Here is a 21,562-nt window from a genome sequence, read left to right as displayed (position 1 = left end):
GCTCTGTCTTATCCTTGAGGCGCTCTGTAATGTTTTACACCAATGGGCTTAAAAGGTTCAGAAGGATCTTTTGAACATCGTAAAGTCATGTTTATTTCTTTTTTTCTATGAACTGCCTATTCAACAACATAGAGAGGGTGTAACATCTACTCCCAGACTATAAAACAACATGCATCATACCCCTAAAATGGCTCTAGGAAAACCCTCATTCTGAAAATGATGGGTGTGGAGACTGTGACATTAAGATAGTTTGCCATGCAGGTGACGAATGGCTGTATCCCTTAAAGTAGTTCCACTAATGAAGGTCCTGATTGACTGTTCTCCAGATAGCTAAAGACAATCAAGTCTGTACCAACTTGATCATCATGTTCACCCTCAGTGGTCACTCATAACCCCCTGCCCTTCAGATCCTGTCCCTGTGTAAATCTACTGAGTGGATCTCTGTGCAGCACGGACACAGCAGCACGCGTTCCCAGGGCTGCCAGAGACAACTCCATGACCACGGTCTGAATCACCCTTGGCCACCAGTGCGGAATGATACTATCTGAGGAACACTTGGTGAACGCTACTTGTAACAATGTAGGGAATGCTCTGCAAAACTGTGGGACAGCCCCAGAGGCGTGAGAGCACAAAACAGAGGGCCTTATTAGGATGAGAGAGGTGAAACCAGCTGTTAGCTCCAGACTGGGACCAGGCTCTAATTGAATGGTGTCCCTCTGTTACCCAAAGCCAGGGACCTGGGACCTGAGCCTTCCACTGCTGCCCAGGACCAGCAGGCCTATAGCAGCGAGCTGACCTTCCCTTGCAGGGGTTAACACTCACAAGCATGGACTTGATACAGACATGGCTAGTTAAACAATAGAGTGAAATCTGACTGCATGAGAGTTGTGTAATTGATGAAATACTGTAAACACGTCATTTGTTTATATGCTTTGTTTTGTTTGCAGATTAAGACTTACCAAGCCCAGATGCTGTTTGACAGAGACAATATAACCACAGGATATGTTTAATGTTCAGTAACATCTTCAGCCTGAGGGTTGGAGGGGGAAAAAGAAAAAGAAATTAACGGACACCAAAACAGTTATATTATCCAGGAAGACAAACCTAGACGGAACATCCATCACTGTGTAGACCTACTGTAGAACGGGATGCGTCAGCAAAATTAGCGGGCAAGAGGTTTTGCCTTCTCTACAAGTTCTGACGCGCTCGGTGTGGAAGATGACGAATCCCATTCCGATAGCGTTTAATGTACTGACCCTGTGTTAGCGGTGTCACCCCAGAGCGTGTGGCTTTCTGGTGGTCTAAAAGGGCAATTAGTCAGCCTGGTGGCTTCCTCTGAATGTGTGGGCGGTGAGATTGAGGACCCCACAGAGGTAGCCCCCAGTGTGGTGTGGGGTAAGTCACAGGACTGGAAGAACGGGGGACACTGAGCAGACCGGCTGTGTAAACATAGTGGCAGGTCACAGTTAGCCACTCGGCAGGCCTCGCGTTGTACCAATTGAAAAGGTTATCAAATCAAATCACTTCACTGAGTTGTAAAGTTGTATAATGCGAGCGGGTAGGTTTATTGTGGGCTACGGAGGTTATCCTGAGACCCAGGCACCCTAGCCTATACCTTCACGACTGTATTAACATAATAAAACATAACGCCAACCTTTCATCGGACTAGGCATAACAAGTATTTTACTTTCTCTGTCCAGAGCGCTCCCTTATCTAATGCATCTTCCGTCTCTTGCTACCTGTTGTCTTACAAATTAAACAAAATACGTAGGCTTTAAGTGTGACTGAGTCCCTGGAACTCTGAGTAGAGTTCGGACTATAACAGTCACGCCCGGTGTTGAATAGACGGCATACTACCACATTAGCATCACTCCACAGGCGTATAATTGATTGCAGGTTTGCGAGCCTATGAGGATACGGCGGGTTGCTGCCTCTCAACTGTGAGTTTCAGATGTTCGGACCTGCTGACAACTTTTGCACTTATGATCAAACTGTCAATATTCCATAGCCGGTGAGAGCACCTGCAATTCGGCTTTCTCAATGATGCTTAAAAAATAAGTAGGCTATATGAACAGAGCGCTCGCAATAAACTGAGTGAAACGACATTATTGGCCTTTTTTGAGGTGGCACAGGCTATTTAATGACAAAATCGCGGGGATAAATTAAGGTTATTTAAGGTCAGGCAATGCCCTGACTCTGGTGGAGCCCGTGTTTCCAGGATTAATAGTCTATTATGTGCCAATAACAAATAAGCCATTGGACAAAAAATAAATTAAAACATTAAAAAGGTGAAACGGCAAAATGCCTAATGCTATATCATATCTTAATAATTATATCAATAAGATTATATGAATTATAAACCAAGTACAATTAAATAACACATAATACCCGTAAAAACCATAAACATTAACATACCTAATACAAGGTTGTAACTCCGTTGAAAATAAAAGAAAACTGTTATCCGTAGGCTATATTCCAGTTAGTCCCAGTAAACTCTATGCATGCGTAAAATGTGCCCAAGTAGGCTATCCAAACGGGCGCAAAAGCACTTATGTCCCGGTTGCGCTGTCCTGTCCTTGCCTGCTCTCGCGGATGCGGGCTTCCACTCCACTGTGATGCGTGTTCTGATCCGGGCAAGAGAAAACTAGAAGTGCTCGAACTCTGCAAGTTCAAATTCGCTTTACATCTACTGTTATTTCGTCAGTGTTGGAGAGGAGGGGCACAGTGCCCATCCGAAAGTGAGTGGACAACTAGAGAGGGAGGAGAGAAAAACATAATTAGACCCTATGTCCAAGAACATCCTCATCCAATAACGTCGTTGCTACATCACACAAATCACTTGCACTGGTCAGACTTTTAAGTGAGAGTTTCTCCTCATGCTGGAGACCCCATTCTTGTTCGATATCCATTGAGTTAACCAGCTAGGCTATCAATTGCATTTCAAATCAATAGTGATGTTTTATTTATGAAGTAAATTCCTTGATACATAGTGCCCCCGTAATATATATAGATAATCAGCCTATAACCTACCTTTGGTAACTGCAGTGTCCAGGACGATGGTGAGCGCGCATACCCAAGAGCGTGCAATGGAACTGGAGAGGCTGCACAGGAATGTGTGACCTCCGCTCAATATGAGGTTCCTCGCAGGTTAGATCGCACCTATTGGGAAGGAGGTCGCACCTATGCTGTTGGTTATTGAATCATTGTTTATCTCGAATCCATGTTTGGCTGCAAAGAGCAGTTGAGTGAAAGTTGATAGACTAAACGACTTGTTCGATTGTTTGTTTGTTTTTTTTAAATTCTGACGCCTCTGACAGAATTGAAAAAATCCCAGTCGAACAAATCGTTTAACTTTCGCCCAACTGCTCTTTGCAGCCAAACACAGGGGTGCGAGATAACAATTCAATAATGATTCAATAAATAAATCTCAACGACATCAATTAGCCTACAAGTTTTTAAGTAATAAAGTATAATATTTTAACTCCACAAATAATTGATTTAGGGACCTCAAAACAAGTTCGGAGCGCGTCAGGCTAATAGATTCAGCATTGTGGTAATCTACGGATCATCCGCCACAACATTAAAAACACATGCCTACAGTAAGTCCCTTTCGTGCCGCCAAAACAGCTCTGACCTGTCGAGTGTTTTTAAAATTATTTGGAAATAAGTCACCCTCTAACCATATCTTAGCCTATCAACTAATAATGAAATAAAGTAATAAACCACCAATCGTGTAATAACTCCCAATAGGCATGTATGTACTGTAGCCTAATAAAAACCAAAGTGTAATAAGTAGTAGTAGTAGTAGTAGTAGTAGTAGTAGTAGTAGTAGTAGTCTACCTTATTGATCCCAGGGGGGGATTTGCACTGTTGCAGCATCTTAAGTTACTCAGACTCTTACAGATACTTGGGTGTACATGACTGTAATCTGTCTTGGAATGCCCATGTGAATTCTCGATGCACTATGGATCCAACAGCTACAGCGAATATTCACTGTGTTTAGGGTTGGACAGAGGCTGTTGATGTTATTTTATCATGCTATGATTGAGAGTGTTGAGGAATTTAAGCTTGGTTTGGTAACTATCAGTTAATCACAAATAAATAGACTGCTCCATACAGCAATGACAGTGATAAGGGAGCACCCCTCCCTCCAAATGCACTTTGAGAAGACTACAGTTTTAGGACAGTTTAGGAAAATGATCTCTGACCCCTCCCATGTACTCAGCATAAGAACCGCTCCCATCAGGTAGACAATACAGGGTTCCAATGAAATGCAGAAGATACCTGATTAGATAAAAACTCTTTCATCCCTCTATCAGTGAATCTCCTAAAATCAGGACTCAAGGAAGGTGTGAAATGAGGGACCTTTGCAGGTAGCCTACTTGAATCAACTTGTTGCCCTTGTTTGTGCTATGCACTATATGTCTACTATAATTGCATGCATTTTTATGTGGCAGCCTTAATGTTCAAGACAAATGTCCCTAGATACAAATAATTAAGAAATAGTAAGTAAGTAATCTTGATTTTGATCTTGAAAGACAACAAAGTAACACAATCAGATACACATTTACAACAGATTAAAAAATATTAGATAGCTACAAACTGTAGATATACAAATAGGCTGTACAGAAATCCAAATAGGCCAACCAAAGTGAGGACACCTTCAGAGGTCGAGCATGCTTTAATGGATCAGAGCTGTTTTGGCAGCACAAGGGGGGCCTACACAATGTTTTGAAGGTTTTAATGTTGTTGCTGGTTGGTTCACAGATAAGCGTATTCCTACACAGCTTTGGAATCGCGGAAGGTAAAAGACTCGACTAGACCCATAAACCTACAGTAGTGAGTGGTCCCTGATGGTACTACAGCCAAATACATGTCCTTCCCACATGGGGGAGAGTCTGACCATGGTTCTCTGATCATCTCTGTCATTGATTGGCTACTGGAAGATAAGAAGGCTGTATTAACCATGCAGAGAACCCATGCAGAGCTGTTCAGTGAGGATGGTCTCTGATTACTGTCTTAACACATCTTTATTCTAAATAAGTGTGCTAACTTGTATTCTGTCTGTATAGGCTGAATTAACCCATCCTCTTTATTAGACACCAACCAGACTCCTACCAAGGCCTGCTGTGTTCAGACGAATGTAGCCTACCTGTTTGCCCAGTCAGTGTAAGATTTTAAAATTCACTAGAGATTTCATCACAGGTATTGGAGAGATGATTTAATTCCTGCCTTTGAGGTTTGTGTGAAACTTACCAAAAATAGAAAGGAGTATAACTCAAATTTGATTTAATCAAAAACATATATTTACTGTGTATCACAGCTTTTGAAAATATACAAAAGTGAACCAAGAACCACATAAAAAATATCACCACAAATAACATTTACTCTTAGTTATATAACTTTCAAATTATAAATTAGAATCATACATCTTTTAAATCTTAATATGAATGTGCTGCATAGAAACCCATACATTTTTCTTGAAACCAGTCAGCCGATAAAGATTTCTTCTCCAGCTGGTGAATAAAGATGCATCCTTATTGGCTGAAGACTCCCATCACGTTGGTGGGTCCTTCCTGCACACACAAAAGACACTTGCCATTTAGTTCCCTTAAGGGTTAATAGCACAGCTAATCATAGCTCTTAATAGCAGTCATTGAGAGGGAGCTCTGTGAATCACAGCCAAGCTGACAGGCATGTCTGGTCGGCGGCGCTAGTTACGCACACTAATTGTGTGAAACTGTCCCGTTGTCTGTGTTGACGACTCAGACCAGATGAGAGAAGGAGCAGAGGTGATCTGCCTGTTAGAGCAAAGATGGCCATGGTCCCCAGAGGGCCCTTGTAAAAGAGTTAGGTGTCTTTTCCGTGCCTGTCTACACTGTAATCATCTCAGGACTGAATGCCAGTTACCGTCCATACCCCTGCCTACAGCTGGGCTGACCTATGGAGAAACTTGAAAGAGAGGTGGTGGCAACGGAGATATGTGTGGTGTTTAAGTATTCAGCACTGGACTGTCCTTTTTTCAACACCTCAACATGTGACTTCTGAATATAGTACATTATCACAGGCATAATTTTTTATTCTCTCTTCTCAACTGACTCATAGTAAAGGCCAAGTCAAGAGTCACTGCTGTGTAAAAGTAGTCTATATGAAATGGAGGAAGTCCTGTTGCTTTGCAGAGCCTATAAATCACTGAGTAACAGAACAAATCAAAGAGTGTTTGATCCTAGAGACCCGCCGTGGGGCCAGAGATGACCTACATATCACATGACCTATAAAGGTGGTCCACCTCCGGCCCCATGCCACCTCAGACGGCATAAAATGGCCTTTTAGGTTCCTCCAACCCAACAGGACATGTTCACCTCCTAGTCTAGCACAACAGGACCTGTTCTGATTATACACTGTCTCTTGGATTATGTCCTGGGATTTAATCCTGAAAGTCTGCAGGTAAAGTTAAAACTTAGATTATTCAGAGAGTATTGTATATACCTCTAAGATACACTGCAGCAACCACATAAACTGAGTGGAATGGCTTGAATTAGGTAAAATTATTTGCAGAATATGATGATGATGATGATGATAATAATAATAATAATAATAATAATAATAATAATAATAAGTATTATTCTTATTCTTATTTATGTTGTTATTATTATCGGTGTTATTGTTATTATTATTATTATTATTACTATTATCAACACCATCATCAAAATTGTATAGCTTATGTACTTGCACCAATTTTGTATATCATACAAAATATGCATCTCAAAGTGCTTTACAATCAAGAAATTACACCCACGAGTGGTTCACGTAAAAATACACAGACTGTTGTTGAGTCCCCGGTTGGGGCAGAGACATCCTCTGAACGCCTTGGGTGATACGGAGCAGAGGGTCAGATGAGGGGGAGAGGTACAGGCTGTCTGCCTGTGTGTGCTGTCCTTCACACCCATCTTGTTTGGGTAGGACATTCTAAGAGCATTCTAAGAAAATATCAATAATTCTTTCACAGATAATGATTGACCTCAGAAATGCATGGTGAGATAAAAAAAAACAACTGGGACCAACACAAAACCTACTGAAAGTGTGAAGCAAATCACACTATAGAATACACATCACCCCCCCGGCTTTGGGACAAAAGCAATCAAAGTCAATCATTTAGATGTCAAACAAAACAAGATGGCTGACTCTGACTGACAGAAACCAGACGACTCCATTTTCCCAGGGTCTATTTGGAGTAGAAATGTGGGAAAGCAGCATTTCCCCTGGACAGACCTGGCCCCTGATCCTCAGAAGCCTGGGATCCTGAGTCAGACCACCAGGGCTGAGACCCTCGGTCTTAGCTGCAGGCAAGGTGTGCTAAGCTAGCAGCTCAGGAGCTGATACTAACCGTATTCCAGAAATATTGAACATAATTACGTCAAAGCATGGCTGTTGTATTCAATAACATTGTACATCTATTTGCTTTGCGCTACAAAATATGTGAGTCATTTGGTGATATTGCAGCTGCAAAGTTTAATCAAAAAGCACTGACTGAGTAATTATGTCCTCTCAAAGGAACATGAAAAACAATATATAGGCTACATGAAACGGCTAGATAAGGCATATCCTTGACCTGTAGTAATACTGCAGGTTATTTACAGAATGACTTATCTCTTGAAGGCAACTGTCAATCTTTATCATCATAAATTTGAGATTCTGTATAAAGGCTGGACTTGGACTTAGTGCTCAGGGAGTAGACTTGATGTACTTCGGTTGTATTCAAACCTTTGGCATATAGACTCAGACCCTAATCGAGAAGCTGATTTGGGTCTAGGTTTCCGAGACCAGTAGAATAACAGGACAGACACAGCCATGTTAGACAGTATGCCACTCTCCTCCCTACCTCACCACACCCCCTCGTTTACACCACTTCCGAACAGCTTAAACATAATGAAAAGGACAAAGAAAGAAAGAGAAGGAGCAGGGGATTGCAGTCAGTCAGAAGACGAAGGAAGACTAGCACAACTGGCTTAAATGCCCTGACCAGGTGTCAATCATAAGAGCAGGGCAGGCACCAGGTGTCAATCACAGGACAAGTGTCAATCATGTTGAGACAGCTGACAGACGGTCAGTGGTGGGGGTGTTTCTCAGTAGCTACCATTAACCTTGTCCACCACCTACTGTATCATGCTCACAGGGGTGTCTTCCGCAGCAACATGATTAGATGGGGGCTCACTATGGTATAACAAGGAGAAAGAGAGGGAGAGGGAGAGAGAGAGAGAGAGAGAGAGAGAGAGAGAGAGAGAGAGAGGGACAGTGACTAGTCCCATCAGGGGGTGGTAAGAGGTCAGGGGGGCGTCAGGGCCAACCCCAGACAGCTGCTTCAAGTTAGGAGTGCTCATGTTCAGATACGTGCAAGATGACACGTCGCCTGGCTGTGGAGTCAGATACCCCCCCTGCCTCTGACAATGGTCAAGAACACATCTCTAGAGTCAACCACAGCACTCTGCTTCTTTCACATATTCAGATCAGTCACACTTGCTCCACAGAGACAAACCACTCGTTACTAGGCCTAACATAAGGAGGGGAAAACGAGAAAGCTTTCTGGGACCCAGTCACACTTTTCTTTCTTTTTTTTTATGATCCTAAATATAAAGTAACATTGACCAAAACTTATTTTGAAACAAATTAGTGTCCATCACTTACTAAAACTAGAAATGGTGCTCAGAGAGCACAGACCTCTGCCCACGAATACCTTTCGTGGCTCTGTGCGCGCACACGTGCTTAAATTGTTCCTGTTGTATAAAGAAGACAAAGATATCAGTGCACAACTATGTTCAGGTATCTCAGTACCTCTAGCTATAGAAACAGACAGGTTCAGTGGTGTTCTAGAGGATCACAGACTGTTTGATTTGCGATTTGGGAGACATTGAAAATGAGGCCCTTTTTATAGGGTTAGGGTTAGGGTCGGCTGTAGCTCAGTTGGTAGAGTGGGTCGTTCAATGATCGAAGGGTCAGTGGTTCGAATCCCAGCTCCGACTGTACACATGTCGAAGTGTCCTTGAGCAAGACACCTAACCCCAAATTGCTCCCAATGAGCAGGTTAGCACCTTGCATGGCAGCTACCGCCATTGGTGTGTGAATGGGTGAATGATAGGCCATTGTAAAGCGCTTTGAGTGCCGCTAAGGTGGAAAAGCGCTATATAAGTGCAGTCCATTTACCATTTATATTCTATTGTCCCTTGATGATGAAATGAGATATGTACTTTTTAGTAGAATGACTGTCCTCTGATAACTTTCCACGTAAAAATGTGATCTGTAAAGTATGGGAAAGGAAAAAAATATCTTGTTTATTTGAGTTGTAGTTTGTATTATATACAGTATATTTGTTTTTTTCCTTGTACACACAATGCAATAATGTACAGTGTCTTATGACCCCAAGCGTGCACGACACATAATAAACAAATCATATCATATACCATCACATTATCAGGGAAAACATGTTTCATCTGATCTGTTCATCAGGGATAGCAGCAGTAGTAGTAATATACTTTACTGATCCACGGGGTCCCGCAATTGCACAACATGGTACTGTAACATAGTTTCAGTCAGTCAGAAGACGAGGGAAGACTAGCACAGCTGGCTTAAATGCCCTGACGAGGTGTCAATCATCAGAGCAGGGCAGGCACCAGGTGTCAATCACGTGACAAGTGTCAATCATGTTGAGACAGCTGACAGCCGGTCAGTGGTGGGGGTGGTGCTCAGATGGACTAGCCTAATCGTCCTAATACAGTAGGTGCCTCTTATCCACCGTCTATCGTGCTCACAGTGGTGTCTCCTGCAGCTTGACTAGACAGGGGCTAACTAGGGTATAACAAGGGGGCCCCTTTCCTCCAACCCCCCATGAGAGAAAGAGAGAGTCCCATCAGGGGGTGGTAAGAGGTCAGGGGGGCATCAGGGCCAACCCCAGACAGCTGCTCCAGGTTAGGACTGCTCATGTTCAGATATGTGCAAGATGACATGTCGCTTGGCTGGGGAGTCAGATAGCAGCAGTAGTAGTAATGTACTTTATTGATCCAGATCCTGTAAATCTCTGAAATGTTCCATAAGACCAGTTTCTCATAAATGACTCAACACCCACATTGACGTCAAAGAGGATAAAGGTCTATGATTCCCATAACAATCACCTTTCATTAACTTTGCACATACACTAAGCCACCTAAAAGAGGCTAAGACAAAGAGGCTTTGATAACTAGAAACATACTGTTTGCTGAGTCACAGACTTGAGTCAATTACAGCAAATCCACCAGACTTTGAGTCGATTGCAGAGTGGGATCTGTAAACATTTTAGGAAGTAGTAGTCAGCTGCCTAGCCAGACAGTTAGGCCACAGGATGGAGGACTGTGGAAGAACATGCTGTCTGTGTGCAATCAGACCAATGAAGGCCACATAAAAACATAATTTATAGTAGGACTGCCAAACTGCTCATGAAATATGTCTATGTACTTAACAAGGCAAATTACTTTGATTAGTTCCAGTTTAAGCAAAATGCTGATGTCAATTAGCTGTCCATCCATTGAAAGCCTGGATTGTAAAATGTAGATGGCGGAATTTACAATAAAATAATATTTTCTTTTCTGTTCAGCCATCATAACATTCAATGGTAGAGAACGCCTACATGTATAATGTAGACCCATCTCGTTTGGTTAATGGCCAAGAACACAGCTCTAGAGTCAACCACAGCACTCTTGCTTCTTTCATTAATTAATTGCTGGACCTCGAGGGTCTTTATTAGCCACAAGTGACACACACAAACACATGTGAGCTAACACAACACACACACACACACACACACACATCTTCAGTGATCACTGGTGGGCTTTGTCCTCTACGCCGAATGATGAGGCCAGTATATGGCCAGTAGTGGTAGAATGATGAGGCCAGTACACAATGTTCAATAATTTGAGACACAGAAACTGAATGATGAGGATTGAGGAAGGAGGACAGGAGACGTAAGCCAACGAACCCTGCCCATAAGGTTCTGGTTGTGGGGAAAGAGGTTTTTCACAAGGTCAGGTCCCCCCCGTTGAGGACAGTAAAAGCTCCAGTGAAGACTGGTCCTCCTTAATAGAGAGCCCATTAAACACATGTCACAACAGGAACCCCAGACAGATTCACTTCTCGAACTTTGACAAAAATCTGTTCGAAGGTATATGCTGCCTTGTGGGCACAATGTAAAAAAAAGATGTTTGTGTCCGACACTCCTCCTCACGTTTGTGAATCCACTAATACTATGGTGAAGGTAAGGTAAACTTAGAATGGGCTGTGTGAGGGAAAAAGCTGTTCACAAGAAACAAGTAGCCTAATTTGCAATGCATACAATCGATTTTTTATCAACCTCTGCAGAGACGGAAGGTTTTACAAGTCTGACAACAAAGTTGACCCTTCACTCACAGATTGCTCTTTATCCATCACAGGATGATGTCCTCACTCAATCAACCTGTGTCTGCTAAGTTTGGTCACCTTTAGTAGTCAATCATTCAACCACCCTGGAGCATCTTGTCTGCCACTACCATTGTTAGTACTATCACAAAAATGCTGATACACATATCAATCACAGAGCAAGTTAAAATTCTACCACAGCTGGCCATATAGGCTACTGTGCCGAAAGGCAACACCGCTCCCACGTCAGCTCCAGGCCTTTAGACATCTGGTAGCAGTTTGGTTGAGTATTGTCATAATACTAATATATAGGCCAAGTGAGTCTTGTACAATCCTGCTAATACAAGACAAGAAGCTAATAACTTCATGCCATCTGAGGATACACACAAATGAAACACAGTATGGGAAATGTTCATCTGGGTTCACTAGGCCATGTGAACAACGGGGTTAAATGGATGACTTCTTATTGACTGGCTACCCCTCTATAGGCCTAAGATCTAGGGTTAATAATTCTCGGTCAGTCCACCAATGCCCTCACAGTCAGTTCAAAGTGGGAAGGCAGGAAGATCTCCTGCAGCGTTGGTATTGCCCTGAAATGTATTCCTCCGGATCCTAACTCCCAGCCTGCTGCTTTACTCACATACCTGTACCGCTGCCCACTGTGACCCACAGGCCAGAAGGGTAATGCACTATGACATTGCATCGGGCAACAAAACCAATTAAGCTGCTGAAAAAGTAGGCATGAAACAAAATGGTGCACCAGCATGTCTTCCCTTTTTAAGTGGTTTTGACTGTTAATACCATCTTCAAGTCTGGTGGATTCACATAGCCAAGAGCTGATCTTTAAGTGGTTTAACTGATCTAACTTCAAGGATTAACCCATACCTTCCCAGGCCTTACTTTTTCAGAGTTTTCAAGATTTTATTCTGAGAAGACAACTGAGAAGATATTGAAAGGCCACAATGCACTAACACGGTGAAATGATGAACAAAATATGGCGAACAAATGATGAACAAAACTGGTCGCTCTCTTAAGACAGTAGATGTTTATTCTGTACTTTGCTGAGGTCAGCCTTTGCCGACCATTGCTTTAACAGACAAGGACCACAATGGAAATTAGTCTTGGACTTTATTGCGTGTGTATTCCTCAACAACATTATACATGTGATGGTTGTGGCCTAACTAGGCATTTAAACATATGTGTATTTTAACAATCTGTTAAATAAATACATTTATTCATTCATGCACTCTATTGCTGTCAGCCCGTAGTTCATTGACTAAGTTTACTTTTATACTGGCTCAAAATATGGCTTGTCATCTCAGACATTACAGTACAGCTCAGCAGGCAGGTACTGAGAACATACCACACCTCTTACAAAGAACACTCTGTCTCCCTCCTCTGTCTCCTTCCTTTGTTGGTCTCAATGAGGTGGGAAACAGAGCAGGACAGGAAGAGCCCTGTCTTTCCCCTGGATGAGGAACAGAGCACAGGTGCATGGTTAAGTGAATAACGATGATAAGCAGGTCACTGGACGCTTAATTTGAAGTTAGCATAGCTATCAACGCTCCCTCACAACCAGCGTTAACCCCTTCAGCCAAGGACTCTATATGCAACTCTTTGTATGTAGGTCTAGACCAGTTCTCACACCGCCGTTTGCAACTAGTGCAGAATGTTGCTGCTCACCTTCTGACAGGAAAAAGAAAGCATGACCACATCACACCCGTGCTGTCTTCCTGCATTGGCTTCCAATGGATTTTAAGATTGTGTTACTTGTTTTTAAGGCTTTGAATGGCCTGGCTCCTATGTACCTACAGTAGCTGAACTCCTTCATGTCCATAGCCCGGCTAGAGCTCTCTGGTCAAGCAATCAGCTGCTCCTGGATGTCCCTAAATCCAGGCTCAAAACCAGAGGTGACCGAGCATTTGTAGTAGCTGGCCCCAAGTTGTGGAATAGCCTGCCGCTGCATATTAGAACTGCCCAGACTTTGGATGCCTTTAAGTCTCTCCTGGAAACTCATCAGTGGCCTTCATTACATGATGAGCTTAGCACCCCAGTAATGTATGTATGTATTTTCTGTTCTTGTTGTATTTGCCATTTATTATATTGTATTTTATTGTTTTTAGCCCACTGTACATAACTTTGGTCAACCACAGTTATTTTTATGAATACATTTTGACTTGACATGTATTCAACATAACAATATCAACCTTAATTTGGTCCCCATAGGGCCGAATCTGAATTCAAAGAATTAAGGTGTATAAGTTGTACATAAGTTGTACAACCAGATAAAATCATTATCTGCATTTAACCAAAATCGGTAAATATGTATTTTTTTCTTCCCTATTCCCACTCAGATTGTTGCACTCATGAGTTCAACTTTACGTAAAAGTCGGAAATTCTGCCTCAATTTCCATCCTCATATATGTGTCTGGCGTGTGAGAGAGGGGAGTGGAGAGTGTGACATTCCTGCAGGGATTAGGCCGGGAGTTGGCCAGCGCGTGGTAGGATTAGCCCAGACACTTCCTGTTGTCACTGGCAGATGTATGGGTATCATCAGGTCCATTACACACTACAGGAGGGCCCAGGGTCGAAGGTCTGCCTGGCTCCTTCGTTAGCGCCTGTGTGAAGATACCCCAACCTGACCCCCAACCTAGTAAGGGGGTATAGAACCAGACACACTCCATCTAACCCTGCCCTCCCCGAGCTGAACACCTCTGGGGTAGCCCAGGCCAGGGAGGCACCATGGAGAGAGAGGAGGCGCTGGGAGACACAGGCAGAAAGACAGACAGACAGACAGACAGACAGACAGACAGACAGACAGACAGACAGACAGACAGACAGACAGACAGACAGACAGACAGACAGACAGGCAGGCAGGCCAGCAGGCAGACAGACAGGAGAGTGACAGAGAATAAAGAGGGTTGACCTGTGATGGTTTAATGAGAGATGGGGAGAGAGGAAGAGGAGAGGTTAGAAAGAGATGGAGGGAGAGGAGAGAGGGAGAGGACCTAGAACTAACGCGAAGCAGGTCTGAATGGCAGCAAGGAAGCAACAGCATCTGTCCTTGTGTGTCACACCCTGGAAAGGGTCCAGTCCCCTAGTCACACTATACTATATGTGTCTCTGTGCAGTCTCTCTCCACACTGAGCCCTGGGAGAGTTGGCAGCGAGCTCCGGCTCAGGGCACAATCAAATTCCAGTTGGGAAATTGCTTCCCTATCAATGACCCCAGCGTGCGAATTGCTGGGGGGGTGGGAGGGTGGGGGAGATTCCCCCCCCTCTGGTTTTGATATCCCCTCCTCTGATCATTCATTTTTATCGCCGGTGGGGATACGTTTTTATCCCTGCTTCTGGTCAGACTGAATATAGCTACAATTCCTGTGCCTGAAAATAGATGGCGCAATTTAGGAAAACTACACTAGCTATTTCAAGAATATGATTCACAACAGCTAGTTCTAACCACACGTTTGATTGTCATGGCAACTGTCAACCAAGCGCCTACTCTAACTAGCAAGAATTAGCAATGAAGCATTTCGTCATATTTTGCTGCAAGGATTTTGGAGGATGCCCAAAACGCCAGAGGTCCATCACCAAAGCAGAGTCTTCTGCTAGTGCTAAACATCGGTAAGTGACAGGATGAATATTTTATTATAATACAATTATTGTTGTGTGAAGAGGGTTGACCTGTGGGTGATAAGTGGCCAATCGTCAGCATGTATTGCTTTTGTTTTGTTAATCTCATCCTTGATATTAGGCGATAGCCAAGTCAGCGCAGCACATTGTCGCGGCCACCAATTTAGCCTCTTTTCACGAGACCAATACCAATTTATATTTTATCTTGTATTCCAGATTTTCTTTTCAGCCTTGCGGCCTGGTCTACCGGTGAAAGTGCGCGTGATTGTGGACCAAGATGTGTCCATGCTGAATGTTAGCCTACAGATTTGTCGAGATAGATGGCTTGTGTTCAAATTTGCTTTCAAGGCACAGGTCTACTGTAAGAGTGATTTGATGTAGCCTATAATACACATAGTGCCTACCTTTAACTAGCCTACGCATATCACTTTTTTTTTAATGAGGTCTAAAAGTCTATGATGAGGACGGGATAGCTCTACATTCATAGCAGTGTTATCAATAACCTAACATCGTAAGGTTTGTCCTTTCTTTTAGCACTTCGTTGGGTGTATATATAAGAATACAATAAGAGCATACAGTCGTTTCCTTTGTTCTGATATTTACATTTGTTCAATTTCTGGACATTAAATTTTATTTGAAAATGTCCCCCCCTTTAGATTTTTTACAAATCGCACCCTGAATGACCCCATATCCTGACCATGGGCTCCAAGTCATTAGCCAATGCCCTCCCCTTCACACACAAAACAAGAAAAACACTAAATAAACAGTTAGTGTCACAATTCAACTAAAGTCCAATCCAGAAGCTGGCATCTTGGTTTAGTTTGTTGTGTGACTGAGGATGAAGGTTTACTGGCCTACAGCGACTTGTCTCATGGTTGGACAGCTTTCATGGCCTCCACAGAATCATCCAGAATATATTAGGGAGGGAGGGAGAGAGAGAGAGAGAGAGAGAGAGAATAAAGAGGGTTGACCTGTGATGGTTTAGAGAGAGATGGGGAGAGAGGAAGAGGAGAGGTTAGAAAGAGATGGAGGGAGAGGAGAGAGGGAGAGGACCTAGAACTAACGCGAGGCAGGTCTGAATGGCAGCAAGGAAGCAGCAGCATCTGTCCTTGTGCGTCACACCCTGGGAAGGGTCCAGTCCCCTAGTCACACTATACTATATGTGTCTCTGTGCAGTCTCTCTCCACACTGAGCCCTGGGAGAGTTGGCAGCGAGCTTCGGCTCAGGCACAGTCAAATTCTAGCTGGGAAATTGCTTCCCTATCAATGACCCCATATCCCGACCATGGCCTCCAAGTCATTAGCCAATGCCCTCCCCTTCACACACAAAACAAAACGAATCAAAACAAGAAAAAAAAACTATACTAATATACAGTTGGGTGGGACTGACAGAAAGAGATTCAAACGGAAATGAATGAGAGTTAAAGAAAAATGTACAGTCGAAGAATGGAGCTAGCTGATTCATTAAGGTCAGTGTACAGGCCTGGGCATATTTGCACTGCATATTCAATATTAACAAACCCTGCATAACAACAAACCCTGCTGTTTGTTTAAAAAAAAAAAGAGTTGGCTAACAAGAAATGAGCTCAGGCTATCTGGAAGCACCAAGGTGCTTCCAGGTAACAGCAGATAACAAGTGCATGTTTTTACTGGAGCTAACAAGCTGCCGTCGTCAACACCTTGCATCAACTCACATCATGTGCATCTCCTCATGTCGCCCTGCATTTGTGTTTACTGGGGCTGTTTATTAGACAGCATTATGGCATAAGAAGAGACAGGAAGTGAAATAATCCCAAAACTGTAGTCAGATAAGGTTCACATACTGTAGTCACATGTAGTGACAGACAGGATAAAATAGGATAAAACACAGGATAAAATTAAACTCATAAATATGAATTGAAATCTGCCATTAGCTAAACATTTAATTGATTACTGATTTTTACAATTAATTTCACCACTGACCTCTGAAACATAAATTTTCTCTGCATTACAGAGAAACTGTACTGTACTACATAAAAGGTCGAAACAAGTTGGACAACTGCTTAAGTCTCCATTCCAGTATTTTGTTAACAGAAAATTCAAGGATGGAGAGGCCAGATAATATATTTTGTATTGTCTTCAGTGACAGAGAATCCCATTTAATAGTGATTGTCGAGTAATTATGTAAATTACTTGACAATTATTAATAAACTTTGTTTTAATCTTTGGCACTCGGCATTCAACTTCATTCCAGAGAACACCTTGCTACTGAGTTTTTCCACCACACTGATCAACCATAAACCAAAATCAATCTCCCATAAATCCAGTAGATCAGTTTACTGTACTTCACTATGAATCCGAGAAACAGCCCTGAGAAGGTTCCTGGAATCTGAGGGTATTCTGAATTCTGTATGGGAAAACGCGTAGGAGTAGGATGTCAACGTGTTACAACTTCAGAGTTCTGCTTCATGCCCAAATGACTCATGAAAGGAGTTCCCTGTATACACTCACATCCTCCTTGCACATCTACAGTTGAAGTACTGTATATACAACCACCTCCTCGTTCTCCACTGCTGTTGACTGTCCCAAGCACAGTGTGTTTCAGCAGCATTACTGATGTCAAGACCAGCAAAGATACCTGAGATCCTGAGGGCTCCAGTTGTAGATATGGTACCCAAAAATGTTATCATAATCAGCTGGTTCCAAATGAAAAATATGCTGGTTTACTTTCACAAGAAAGCAGGCCTACGTCAATGCCTGGCACCTTCTCCATTCCTGTTGGGACTAGTAGTCAGCGCCAGAGTCAACAAAGTGAATTCCACTCACACTGCAAACTTGTTAAATTTGAAAACTATTCCCTGTCAACCACAATCCGCCTGTCACTAACACCGTTTTTGGTTAATGATCGTATTATTAGTTATAAACTTGATTTTATGTTTTTAACTGAAACATGGTTTGAAAAAAGCAGTGTTGCCAACTTGGAGACTGTGTCGCTACTGTATATATGGTGTCTTTCCAGACCCCCTTGGCGACTTAATTAGTCAAAAGCGAACAGTGACTTTTTTTCTGTTTTTCTGGTCATTTGGGGAATGCTTGTGTTGACAAAGCTCTGCAAAAGCATCTAATCCTGTTCTGCGATTCACTTTACAACCAAGCTCATGAGAGCCAAATAATACAGTGTGAGGTAGATACAGTATGACAGGGATGAGGCTGGCATCAACTTCAACTTTCAGGAGCTTGCCATGGCTGCTGTGTCTGTTTTATCCTTGCCAATCTCAAATGCTGATATTTAGAGGGTTTTCCACCAGATGAGTGTGGTAAAAAATAAAATAAAATAGTAGAAATTGGACATCCTGAGGCTGAGGTTGTCTGGATAGGCTTGCTGAGAGCAAAAACTGCCTGATAGAGTTTTGCAGCATTTTAAATATGTTTGTAAATAGTCATGAAACTCAGTGGAGGGGTGTAGCATGGTCCAACTTTCTTGGTTTGTTTGTTAGCAGGATTGTGCAAAATCTCCCAGACTGATTTTCATGAAAGTCGTTGGAGGGGTGTAGCATGGTCCAACTTAAAAATTCTGGAGCGGATCTGAATCACAGGGTGGGTCCACGAGTTGCTCAAACATGTCCGGCTGTCGCTGGGGCGGAGGTAATCATCGAGAAAGTTGTCTTCCAGCAACTTGATCACTTCTTGGTCTCAACTAATTGCTATGACAACTTCCAATCAGGATTTCGACCCCCTCACAGCACCAAAACTGCTCTTAGTAAAGTTTTTAATGATATTCGTTTGAGTACTGACTGAAAAAAAATGACTGGTGTTATTGGATCTTGGTGCTGTATTCAACACTGTTAACAACTAAATAATGTTGGACAGGTTGAAAAAATATCTATATGCTCCCACTACTGTAGGCAAAATAACAATATCACTTACCATTGTTATGTGGACAACACTGAAATCTCTATAGCTCTATAACATGACTATCATCCTATAGATTTGCTGTGCCGGTGCATTAAGCAAGTCAATGACTGGATGTGCCAGAATTTCCTTCAAATAAATGAGGACAAAACCAATCTTATCTTCGGTGCTAAAACAAGAAAGGCAAGTTAGCTCGCACCTTTTGAAAAACAGAAACAAAACCTGGTGTGATTATGGATTCGGCTCAAAATCTCAATTGCCACATCAAGTCAGTAACAAAATCAGCCTATAACAAAACAAGACTTAAAGGACTCATGTAGTAGGTACATGTAGACTATTGTAAATGTCTGTTTTCAGATCTCCCTAAAAACCTCTCAGGCAGCTAATGTACAGTACAGCTTGCTCAAAATGCAGCTGCTAGAGTTCTAACAAAGACTAAAACATTTTAAAATACTACACCAATTCTCATCCCTGCATTGGCCCCTGGTGTGTCAGAAAATGTATTTCAAAATTTGGCTGCTCTTCTATAAATCACAAATGGTTTAGGGCCCAAAAAACATTACTGAAATGCGTTGACAATATGAACCTGATAAACCTCTCAGGTCATCTGGGACCGGTCTGTTAACTGTCCCCAATTATGTGAACCAAAATGGGACAGAATGCTTTTTTCATTTCTGTGCAACTTTAAGCACAATGTTGGGGGGCGCGAGTTTTAAAAGGTAATGAATGTCAATGTATTATCTTTCTGAGTAGACTGTTTGGACGATGCAGCTTACTTTTAGTAAATCTAATTGGAGAATTAAGACCAGACATGTTTGTAAAGGTACAAATATCGCAATGTATTGCTTTAAAGTTTATTTTCCGGTATATTGTGTTCTAGTCCGCCTGGCATCTGTGGCTGGTATTGAGGCAAAATATCTGGGGTTGCCTCTGTGGGCGAACTAGTTTATTTTCTTAATTTTGTTGTTGTTTGTTTTGTGTTGTTTGTCACCACTTCCCCCGGAGCCATACAGGGTGAGCTCTGTGCGAGGAGAGCTGGATGGCTTTTTCAGCCTAGCCTACAATCACTCGCCAGGACCTAGAGAGAAAGGCAGCCTTCAATCTACCTGTGAATCCTCTGTATGCATTGGTGTCTGTCCTGTTATGCCCTGTATGTATATCTAGATGTGTATACAGAAGCTGGTTGTCCTGGAACAGTTCTGTTTTAATATCTGTGTTGATTTTATTGCTCTGCGTGCTACTAACCCTTTTCTGCCTCTCCTCTCCCTAGTGCCTCTCTCTCTCCCTCCTACCTTCTAAACAGGTCCAGTGGATGCCACACTGTCACTAGCAGACCACCCAGAGTCCGATAGATACCCCGTGTCTGCTGTGGATGTCGTAGCATTTAGTTAACACACACACACGTACACACAGACATACACCAGTCCACTTCCGGCTTTAGGCCTGGACCTGGGCCCAGTGTTTGCCATGTCTCTCCTATGATGTTTTTAGCCCTTTTTGCTCTGAAAATGCAATTTAATGTAATTTATTGCTTTATAAATGTTCTTAGCCGTTAGACAAACATATTCCGGGAGCTTGCTCGATCGCCTTGTTGAGAGGGGTCAAGGAAGAATTTTTACTTTTCTGTAAAAAAATTTCTCACTTTTCTGACCCCTGGGTGATGCTGGTTTTTTGCTTCCCTCTGGAATATGTAGGGCTGGGACCTATGCCCACCTCCCTTGTTCTCTGTAAAGCGCATTGTGTTAAAGCTTTGATTCATTGATTGGCTGAATAGACTCAAAAGACATCTTGACACTGTGCGTGTGTATGTGTGCATACTAGCATCTGATTACCAGCGTGCTTTGTTCCAGTGTGGATTGCTCACGTGTGACAAGTGTGAAACAGTTTGGAGTGGTGTGCGGTGAACTAAATCCTAATTTCTCTTGTTATACCCGGTTAGAAGGTTCCCTTGGCCTGCTCTACCATTATTTGCCAGCCCTAAGTATAAGCTAGATGGGAAGCATGCATCCCCCAAAAAACTTGGCACTTTTTAATTATTGTTGTCTTGCTACATAACATTACAACGATGATTCCTGTAATTATTTTGATGCTGTTGGTTCAACTTCTGTTTCTCAGGCATAAATGGAGGCGAACTCACATCCGCATTAGCAGCAAAACAGCTACAGGAATCATCGTAGCGTTAGCTAACTGCTTTAACCACCGACAGCTGCCGTCTTCTCCTTCTGTAAACATGACAGCATTGCATTGTGGTATACGGGAGAAATTGTAGGATACATCTTGGCTGCGTTCCGAATTGCATACTACCCTACTATATAGTATGCCAAAACAGGTTGTAGTATGTCCCAATACATAGTATGCCACATGCAGTATGGCAAAAATACCAGGATGTCCTATATATCCGGTCGTATTTTGCAGTATGCAAGCCAGCAGGCTTTTCTGGCTATTCTGACCCACAATCCTGTGCGCAGCGGAAATGTGCGTCACATGTGCGAGTTGTGACAGCTGTAGATGAATGTCGCGCTATGGAAAGCGACGGATGTGGGCAAATTTCAAGGCGCAATGTTATGACAAGGTAGTATGTCCCAATTGGATGCCTACTGCTTGCAAAGTACGTACTTT

General features: G+C 42.7%; 1 protein-coding gene across 2 annotated transcripts in view; it reads right to left on the bottom strand.

The window, feature by feature from the left end:
• Positions 1–5,383: 5,383 nt before the first annotated feature.
• Positions 5,384–21,562, bottom strand: part of LOC311324645 (DNA repair protein XRCC4-like) — a 38,860-nt gene continuing 22,681 nt past the window's right edge. The window contains exon 8 of one of the 2 annotated variants that reach the window (XM_084457164.1): positions 5,384–5,576. The gene's annotated coding sequence lies outside the window, so the exon portion shown is untranslated. Of the gene's footprint in view, positions 5,577–12,670; positions 12,890–21,562 lie in introns of those variants that run through there. The other variant, XM_084457165.1, reaches the window with a different exon arrangement.

The sequence above is a fragment of the Borostomias antarcticus genome, assembly GCF_949987555.1.
Source record: "Borostomias antarcticus genome assembly, chromosome: 23".
NCBI classification, from domain to species: Eukaryota; Metazoa; Chordata; class Actinopteri; order Stomiiformes; family Stomiidae; genus Borostomias; species Borostomias antarcticus.
Note: the sequence above shows the minus strand (reverse complement) of the source record. Positions and strands in the feature narration are given on the sequence as shown.